Here is a 10,545-nt window from a genome sequence, read left to right as displayed (position 1 = left end):
TTTCCTTCCTTTGGTACAATTATTTGTATTTTATTTATTAGAATTATACACCACCCTTCATCATACGATCGCAGGGTGGTTCACAGAATAAAATATAGGATAAAAACAAGGAAGAAATAGAAAAAAAACTTCAGAACAACACCCCTCTTCCCACAGACACATTTAAAAGAAGGTGGATTCTCAAACTATGCACAGTTAAATCAGGGAAACTACAAAATTGAACACGTAAACTTGGCTGGATGCAGGAATGTCATTAGGTTCCAGTATCACCAGATGGCTGGGAAGAATTAGCATATGATGCATTAATTGTTGATTACTTTGTGGCTGACTGAGAACATCTTGGTCCCAAAGACATTGTGATGAAACTGATTTGGGGATAAAGTAGGAGGGCATGTGGTGAAATTTTATGGAACTCCAGAAAATAACTCATCTACTCACAATTCCTGTTTTACGAGAGTAAGGCTGAGATGGACTGGAAGGGGCACTTATCTTGTCTTCATCTCTGTAATTTCCTGGCACAGGCATATCATGGACATGGCAGGTCACAGGAGGGCCACAAGAATGACATAGGAGACTGGTATTGGGTTGAATTAGGCCACAACTTTATTGATTACAGGAAATAGTAGGTTTGACTAAGGCATTGGGCATGTATCCTGCAACAGGCAGCCTGCATGCTACCTGAGAGGATTAAAATACCTGGTGGGGTCGAACCCCTAGTGCAGAGTCAACTGCAAAATGGATTGGATGCCCCAACCCTACACAAGCTGCCAGTGTCACCCTTCCTGGACCCCTCTAATGGGGAACCCTTGTGACTAAGGATGCAGTCCAATGCCTAATCCACCAAAATTTTGACAGTTGCTACAAGGTGGGCAAAAAAATGCAAACCGGCTAATTTGCATGCAGGAGATAATTCCTCCCTGGCCCTCAAATTGGTAAAGGTAAAGGGACCCCTGACCATTAGGTCCAGTTGCGGACAACTCTGAGGTTGCTGCACTCATCTTGCTTTACTGGCCGAGGGAGCCGGCATACAGCTTCCGGGTCATGTGGCCAGCATGACTAAGCCGCTTCTGGCAAAACAGAGCAGCGTGCGGAAATGCCATTTACCTTCCTGCTGGAGTGGTACCTACCGTATTTTTTACTCTATAAGACTCACTTTTTCCCTCTGAAGATGTAAGGGGAAATGTGTGTGCGCCTTATGGAGTGAATGCAGGCTGTGCAGCTATCCCAGAAGCCAGAAAAGCAAGAGGGATTGCTGCTTTCACTGTGCAGTGATCCCTCTTGCTGTTCTGGCTTCTGAGATTCAGAATATTTTTTTTTTCTTGTTTTCCTCCTCCAAAAGCTAGGTGTGTCTTGTATTTATCTACTTGCACTTTGACATGCTTTTGAATAGCTAGGTTGGCAGGAGCAGGGACAGAGCAATTGGAGTTCACCCCGTTGTGGGGATTCGAACTGCTGACCTTCTGATCAGCAAGCCCTATATTCAGTGGTTTAGGCCACAGCGCCACCCATGTCCCCGGCCCTGAAATACAGAGACTTAATTAACCAGAGCAAGGTCCATAGGCAACGTGCCCACTTCTCCCCACTGGTCAGGCCACTAAAGACTGGGTGAAGGGATGGATAATCCCGTGATGATCAGCCAGGGTCCCAGGTGAGGGGATATTGTCGTTGCTATAACTTAGTATTATTATTAAAACCATCAGTGCCTCCCCATCTCTCCTATACCTCTGCTCTTGTTTAAAACAAGCCTTTCTTTCTCTTTAATTGTCTCACTCTTCTTGCTGTACCCAAATGTCTTTCTTCCATTCCTCGGCTGCTTCATAGGAGAGAGAAAGGATGTGGAGCCCTCAAAACCTTTATAGGACCTTTGCACAATGTATTTACTTCCTGGAATAAGGAGTTGTCTTCAACATGAAATTCCAAATTCAGTAATTTATAATCAATATTTCAATAACAAGGGAGCACACTCACTCTCTTTCATACACACCAACTTCAGTAAACTGGTTAACTTTCTCTAACTGAGCAACCAACATGCAGGCTTCCTCTTAAGATCCAAATAAATTTAAATATATATTACATATCATCATGAGATATGCGCTGAAAGAAAACTGCAAAATAGCAGAAAGCAGGAAACCAGGAAAAGGGAGCGGTTTATGTGCAAGGGAGTAAGAAAAAAGAGGAAAGGTGAAAAGGGGGGTGAAGGGGGTGGTTGTGAATGTTGGTGTGTCTGTGAAAAGGAGACTGCAGAAAAAGAGAGAGGAGAAAGAATGGAAATAGGGGAATATGTGTGCAAGGGAGCGGTGAGATAAGTAAAGAGGAAGGGAGGAAGAGGAGGTGAAGCTGAAGATAAGTGAGCCAAGTGGTTTGCAAAAAGAGAGTATCAGGCATGGGGACATGGTAATTTGGAAAGGAGGGTATGAAAATGTCTGCAGAATAGGAAGGGGTGGTGTCACCATAATTGGGTGGAAAGTGAGAAGGGGCTTTAATATTTGCAATGTGTGGCAGGAGAAAGATACTGGAGGTTATCACAGGCTGGTTTGCTTTCATTGTGGGGTTGCAGGAAAGGAGGGGGACGTTTCATGTGGACATGGACATGGGTTTTAAAGTGAAAATGGGTGGAGAGCAGGATTGCAGGATTGAAGAGAAAAGTGGCTTGAGATATGGAGTTTGAAAGGTTAAATTCATGACTAATGGTTGCATTGGATGGGAAGGGAGAGGTTTAGGGTGTTGGAGAACAGAGGGAGCTGAGGAAAGCCCTACTAAAATGGTTTAAAGTTAAGAAGTGTAACAATTTAACCACTCTATCTGCTTATCAAAGTGGTCAGGGCTGAATAAAATAATCAAACCTCATAATGACTTTAGGCTATTATGCCCCCTTTTCTGGAAATCTGACAAAAAACATTAGGCAACTAGGGCAAATTGCTACTCTTTGATAGACCACTGAAGATGCACTGAGGGATTCAGGAGTCAGAGATATAAGAAGATTTGTTAAATAGTGGGTAGACATGGCAGACGACACAGCGATTTCTCCAAAGCAGCTCTTTATTTTGTAAACTGGAATAGAAACTGAACAGCAAACAGCTTAGCCGGCCTGCTTTTATAGGCAGCTAGCTGTCAACATTGTAGCAACAACAACCCAGGGTTTCCCGCCTAAAATAACTGACGTGGACCTGAGTGAAAACTATCTACAGTATCCCCCTGCTGGCCCAGGGTGAGAACTTCTGTACATAACACCCCTCCCCACCGAGATAAGGCATTAGTTACAATCGTAATGGTTTCCTTATATACAGCACTACACGTAATGGTTCAATTAGGCACAAAAGCATATCGATTACATTTCCCATACTTAGACCAACAGTGATACATGTCCAACAACATAGTCCTTTAAATAAGTTGGGCGCTTGGAAACTCTGCCAGACCGCCGGGGACTGGTAGCCAAGTCCGGGGGGCCACACAATTCTTGCTGAGGCTGTGGTGCGACCTTAGGTGGCGTTGAAACCAAATCCCCTGGATCCGCTGCTGTGGGTGGAGCCTCTGCAAGTAGAGTGGTCTGAGTCTGTGGTAAGTCTGGCAGACCCTCTGAAGCGGCTTGGTTCAGCTCCACGCTGGCAGTTTGCGAGGGAGGTGTAGGTGGAGCCTCGCCATCTGTAAGTGTCTCTTCTGGAGCCACAAGCGCAGTTGGGGGCACCACGGTAGTGTCCAAGTCCCAACCCTGCGCCTAAGCTGGTCTATGTGCCAGCGCCACAAGCGTCCATCTTCGAGTGCCACCTGGTGCGAGCGAGGTCCAGTGACTCCCACTACTGTGGCTGGCACCCAAGGAATGTCCCCCACATAGTTCCGGGCAAAGACCTGGTTTCCTGGAACAAATGACCGTGGCGCGTTGGTATAGCCTGGGGGTTCGGCCACGGCAAAGTCCGGGTGCAGCCGGTCGAGCGGTGACCTGAGGCGGCGGCCCATAAGCAGTTCAGCAGGACTCCGCCCTGTGGCCGCATGAGGGGTGATTTGTTGCATGAACAAGTATTTGGCGACCCGCTCGTGCCAGTCTCGCCGGTCCAGGCGCGCCAGTGCCTCTTTTGCCAAGCGCACCATTCTCTCCGCTTGCCCGTTGCTGGATGGATGAAAGGGTGCCGTTAGGGCATGGCGGATGCCCAGTCCCAAAAGATACCACTCAAAAGTGCCTGACGTGAACTCCGGTCCATTGTCGGAGACAAGGACATCAGGACACCCATGCGTCGCAAACAGGCCTCGCAGCACCCGGATGACGGCCTCGGTAGTGGTGGAGGGCATCAGGGCCACCTCCAGCCATTTGGAATAGGCGTCCACCACTACCATAAAGGTCCGGCCGTGAAAGGGGCCAGCCAGATCGATGTGCACCCTCGACCAGGGTGTCTTTGGCGTCTCCCAGGTGTGTCCCTTAGCTGCCGGTGGTGCAGGCCTCGATTCTTGGCACGTTTGACAGGCGGACACCCAGGCAGTGATGGCATCGTCCATGTTAGGCCACCAGACGTAACACCGAGCCAACGCCTTCATTTTGACAATTCCCGGGTGGCCAACGTGCAGAGCCTCCAGGACGCGTTGATGGAGTCTTTGGGGAATCACGACACGGTCTCCCCACAGCAGACAGCCGCAATGAGCCGAGAGTTCATGTTGTCTGGTTGCGAAGGGCTGGAATTCCAATGCAAAAGGCCCTTGTGGCCACCCCCTCCACACCCAGTTGAGCACACGGCTGATGGTGCGATCCTGGGCAGATGCGGAGGCCACAGTGGCAGCCGATACAGGTGCTGCCGGAAGATCCTCAATCAGGAGGAGCGATGAAGCTGGAGCCGGGTCTTCCACAAACGCTGGAAGAGGGCAACGGCTGAGGGCGTCAGCATGGCCCATTGATTTCCCCGGGTAATGGACAAGCCGGTAGTGGTAGGCAGCCAGGAAAACAGTCCATCGCAGCATGCGCAGTGAGAGGACCGGTGGAGTTGGACAATCACCGGCGAGGAGGCCCAGGAGCGGCTTGTGGTCAGTGATGAGGTCAAAAGTCCTGCCATAGAGGTATTCATGGAACCTCTTCACTCCAGCCACAAGTGCCAGTGCCTCCTTGTCAAGCTGGCTGTAATTTCGTTCCGTTGGAGATAGTGTCCTGGAAAAGTAGGCGAGCGGTGCTTCTCTTCCGTCTGGAAAATGGTGACTAAGGACAGCACCGATGCCAAAAGGTGAGGAGTCACAGGCAAGGACCAGTGGCCTGGCTTCACTGTACTGTACCAGCACACTGTCTGATGAAAGGAGAGCCTTGACCGCGTTGAAGGCCGCCGTCTCCCGATGACCCCAGGACCAAGGCGTCTTTGTGCTGAGGAGTCGGTGAAGAGGCTCAGCCACCGTGGCTTTGTGGGGCAGAAACATGTTATTAAAGTTCAGCAGCCCCAGGAACGCCTGCAACTCCGTCTTGTTCTTTGGGATGGGGGCCTGCTGGATAGCGCGGATCTTGGATGTGGTCGGGTGAAGGCCGGAGGCGTCGATAAGATAGCCCAGGAACTCTACCTGTGGAACGGCGATCTGGCACTTCTCCCTCTTTACCTTGAGCCCGGCCTCTTGGAACCTGGTCAGCACGGCACGGAGGCGCTCGAACAGCTGCTGGTGTGAGTCTGCGGACACCAAGACGTCATCAAAATATGGTACCACGCCCGGAAGCCCTTGCAGGAGACGCTCCATAAGGCTTTGGAAGATGCCAGGAGCCACACTCACCCCGAACTGCAACCGACGGCAACGGAATGCCCCTCGGTGGATGACGATCGTCTGGGCTTCAGCAGTGGCATCATCGGCGGGCAGTTGTTGATAGGCTTGGGCAAGGTCCAGCTTAGCAAAGACCTTACCCTCACCCAGGGAATGCAGCAGGCGTTGGACAACAGGAACCGGATAAGCGTGCTGCTGAAGTGCCTTGTTGATCGTGCACTTGTAGTCAGCGCAGATTCTCACCGACCCGTCTGGCTTGACAGGCGTGACAATGGGGGTTTCCCACTTGGCATGGTCAACCAGCTCCAAAATTCCTTGGCCGATCAGCTTGTCCAGTTGTTCGTCCACCTTAGCCTTGAGAGCAAAGGGAACCCGGCGTGGCTTTAGCTTGATGGGGGCGACTTGTGGATCAAGGCTAAAGGAGATGGGCGTACCTGTATATTGCCCCAAAGTGCCATCAAAAACCTTGGCAAAGTCTTTGACCAGACCCTCAGTCTCTGCGTTAGAGATGCAGTTGATGCCGGTGACTTCCAAGCCGAGGGCATCAAACCAGTCTAGCCCTAGGAGGCTTGGCCGCTGACCTTCGACCACCACCAAGTGGAGCAGGCCCGAAAAATCCTTGAAGGCTATCCAGAACCGGCCAACGCCTACCACGGGAATGTCATTTCCCTGGTAGTCTCTCAGGTGTACGCGGTGAGAGTCGAGTTGCCTTTTCGACACTCTGGGTACCAGTCTTTTGATGGTGCTCCAAGACACGATAGACAGGGCAGACCCGGTGTCGATCTCCATGTCACATGGAGCTCCTTCAATGAGCACCGTGACGTTCAGCTTGCGTCGCGTAGGCGAGTCGGTTTGGCCAATCGTGGTTCCAGACGGGCAGCGGCAGTTGGTGAGAGCGAAACAGCTTTCCTTGGCAGACTGGAGTGAAGACTTGGACTTGCGAGTCGGTGAAGGGGGGGGTGTCAGACGGAGCCAATCGGCAGACCTTAGCGATGTGGCCCCTTCTGGAACACTTCCTACAGATGGCGTCTCTGAATCGACACTTGGCACGGGAATGGTTGCCTCCGCAGCCGGCACATTCCGGTTGGCCCTTGGACTTCTGTTGGAACTTCCTGCGCTCCCGCTTTGTCTGGTGCACGTCATCGTCTCCACTGGAGGATGCCTCATCACTGCTGGCCTCTTCATGATGCACTGGAACTGGTTCCCTAGCAAGACACGGGCTGCTGGACTTGCAGATCTCCTGGGCGGAGCATTCAGCAGCTTCTGAGGCCACAGCCTCCTCAATGGCTTTCTGTAGCTTGAGGTCTGGCTTGGCGAGGAGACGCCGTTGCAGATGGATGTCCCGGACCCCGCAGACGATTCGATCCATCAGGGCATCGTCTAAGTCTCGGAACTCACAGTGCATTGCAGCCTGTCGCAGGGCGGTGGTGTAGTTGCTGATTGACTCCCCCTCTGCCTGGTTCTGGTGGTAAAACGCATGGCGGGCAGCAATCTTGGATGGCTTTGGTGCGTAGTGGTTGCGGAGCTTCTCTTGGATCATGTCCCATGGGGTTGCCTGGACTGCATCAGGCGCAACCAATGCTCGGGCCGTCTCAAACACCTCAGCCCCACAGAGGCTGAGGAATAGACCCCGCTTCCGTTCCTCTGATACTGCTGTCAGCTCGTTGGCTTGGAGGTAGCAGTCGAACTGAGCGAGGTAGGAGTCCCATGATTCAGAGGCTGGCGCAAACGGCGGTAGAGGCACAAGTGAAGCCATGATTCCGATGCTGGAGAGAAGGGTGATGGATGGAACACAGTGCTCTAGCCAGAACAGTCAGCTCTGAATTGGTTCTGTCCAGTGATTTCGCTCAGTGATTTCGCTCTGTGATTCAGCTCAGTTCAGAGGATGGCCGCATCTGGCTGTGCTCTGATGTCCACTAATCCCACCTTCGTCGCCAGTGTTAAATAGTGGGTAGACATGGCAGACGACACAGTGATTTCTCCAAAGCAGCTCTTTATTTTGTAAACTGGAATAGAAACTGAACAGCAAACAGCTCAGCCGGCCTGCTTTTATAGGCAGCTAGCTGTCAACATTGTAGCAACAACAACCCAGGGTTTCCCGCCTAAAATAACTGACGTGGACCTGAGTGAAAACTATCTACAGTATCCCCCTGCTGGCCCAGGGTGAGAACTTCTGTACATAACAAGATTCCTGGTGGATCACCCAAAAAACTCATATAGTCCAGCATAGTATTCTTAGGAAACAGTTGCTTGTGAGAAGCCTCTCCCACCTGTGTTCTCCAGAACCTTAACGGAGAGTCTCATTGGCTATTATACGGGAGGAAATGTAGCTATTGTGAATAGTACTCATCTGTCTCTCATAATATGAGAACCTGTGGACATGCAATGAAATTGAGTAACTTGATGGTTATGTTCTACCTCTGCTGTTGGGGGAAATGTGGATCTGAATGTCTGTTGCTGGGAAACAGTAGTAGGAGAGTGGCGTTGCTCTCATGTCCTATTTTCAGGCCACTGTAAAAATACTTTTCTTGGGCAGATGGCCTGATTCAACAGGCTGATGTAAGTTCTAGCCTGTTGCAGTTTATAGGAAATCATCTTACAGCAGCCAAACTCCTCATTGCTTCCAAGTGGTGTTCACCCAGTGTACCTGCTGCAGAGTTCAATGTTCCATAATGTACCTGCTGAAGACGTCTGGCTTCATAATTTTATCTAATTTGACTGCTCATGTGGCTGAGTGTGGGGAGCCAAAAGAGCGAACAGGTTGAGACACTATCAAGCCCTTTTTTAATATGCTCCTGGGGTTGAGAACTGCTGGCGTCGGAGCCAAATGCAGCCCCCACATAACTCTTTACCTGAAGTTTCACTAAATCAAAAAGGTGAAACTTTGAGAGCAGCACAGCCCCTTTATTATCTATATGGGCCACCACAATGAATATACTATTCATCATCGATTTTATTTATGAAATTTCTATCTCATCATTCTTGCCAAAGGAGCCCTGGCTGGATATTCAAATGGTTTTTCATTTGAAAATCCCAGTTTATCCTGTCTCTTCTCTTCTCTTCTCTTCTCTTCTCTTCTCTTCTCTTCTCCAATTACTATACCACTATTCCTCCCACACAAGTCAAAATTGGATGATAAAAAACATTATAATGAAGGGCTGGCAAACATACAGATTTTCCCAGACATTACGGGGAATTGACCTCTGAAAAAAGCTCAACAAAGCGTGTTCTCCCTAACAGAGAGCACGTGTTGCGGTTGGGGGAACAGGCCACCCTGCAGTGACTAGGCAAATTTGGTAAGGAACCCAAGCCTTTAAGTGGTTAAATTTGGGTTGCTGGGGAGTTTTGATTGTTGCCAATTTGGAGGAGGGGTCAGAGTCTTTAAATACAGGGGCCAGACGTTGGACGTCCTCTTGGCCGTTTTGCACCGGATCACATGGAGCACTTGGACAATCTTCTCATTGTCTGGTTACATTTCTTTATTTCTGTATTTCCCCTTTCTTTTTAATCCTCTCTAGTCACTTAAATAATTTAATTCCCCCCTTTTCCTGTTCGATTTCTCACCCCACCCCTTACCCTGCCCTGTGGGAAGATTCTCCCTGTATCTATGGCTTGCCTTTCCCAATAGGGAGAGAGCCCCCGTTAGGGGCTTTCTTTCGCAAAAAGGTTTCCCACATTTCTCTTGTTGAAATTGTGGGGCTAGTTAGGGCTGTTCCCAGCTTAGCTGGAATCACTTTCGTTTATAGTATCCCCGAAGGTTGGCTTTATTTTGAGTGTGTGCAGCGCTGTTAGTCAAATTTTAAGCTAGCCTTGGGTGGGAGCACTAATTTGAGTTCTTTTAATATTGCTATGAGACTAAGATTCTCAAGAGCAGAAGCAGGGAGGCCTATTCGGCCTGCACATAACTTCCAAGCCTAAGTCTGCTACAGGTAGCAGTTAATTGTTAAGTATCTGACACGTGACTCATTCTCGCTATAGGAATGTATCTGCTTGCAGGCCCAGTTGCTGCTAATGTATATCTGAGGCAGACAGAGGGCCCCAGAGGCTCCCTGTGCCTCCAAGGACTATGAGGACTCTGTATATGCTCTTAAACTATGCTGTTTCTGAACAAGTTTATTTTCTTTAAGTTTGTTTTGCCCGGATAGTGGCGACTGCCATTTTAGAGATGAGCCATTGTGGTTTAGTGGCTAAAGTATAGGACTAGGACCTGGGAGACAGGGTTCATATCCCCCTCTTAGCCATTGTTATAACAAAACAAAACAAACTGCTCCTTTTGGGCTATTCTGTTGCTGGGTAGTTCGGCCCATTTGTGATAAAAGAACTTTGGGTTTCTTGAAGGGGTGCTTCCCTCTAAAAGGGCAAGCAGGGGTACCTGGACAAGCTGTGGGCTACCTCAACTCTGCTATTTCACTGGAAACATTTATGCCTGGCCTAGCAGGTGATCCTAGGGCTTTGCCCTAGAATTTAATGGCCTGGAAGCGTTTCCGGCCTGAATAGTGTCCCCATGTGGTCCATGAAGCATTGGTTTCACTGGGTCAGCGCACAGTGCCGGTAATGCCTAGGTTGCAGGATTGGTCCCTGTATGGGACAGCTGCATGCTCCCCCATTGCTCTACCTGGACACTTAGGTCCTTTTGGTGGTTACCTCACTGCGAGGGATGTAACGGGCGCCACGTCTGCAATATGCAAGTGGGAGAATGCACCTTTGTGTGCCCGCATTGCAGTTTGCTCTGTGTGTTGCAGGCCACGGCGCTGCACGGGCTGCAATTGCGTTGCATTGCGTGAGAGATTTGCAGTTGCATTGCACGGAGGGTGTGTGCATTGCATG

Source organism: Podarcis filfolensis (assembly GCF_964270895.1).
Source record: "Podarcis filfolensis genome assembly, chromosome: 8".
NCBI classification, from domain to species: domain Eukaryota; kingdom Metazoa; phylum Chordata; class Lepidosauria; order Squamata; family Lacertidae; genus Podarcis; species Podarcis filfolensis.
The sequence above is the reverse complement of the archived record's forward strand: the minus strand, read 5'-3'. Positions refer to the sequence as shown.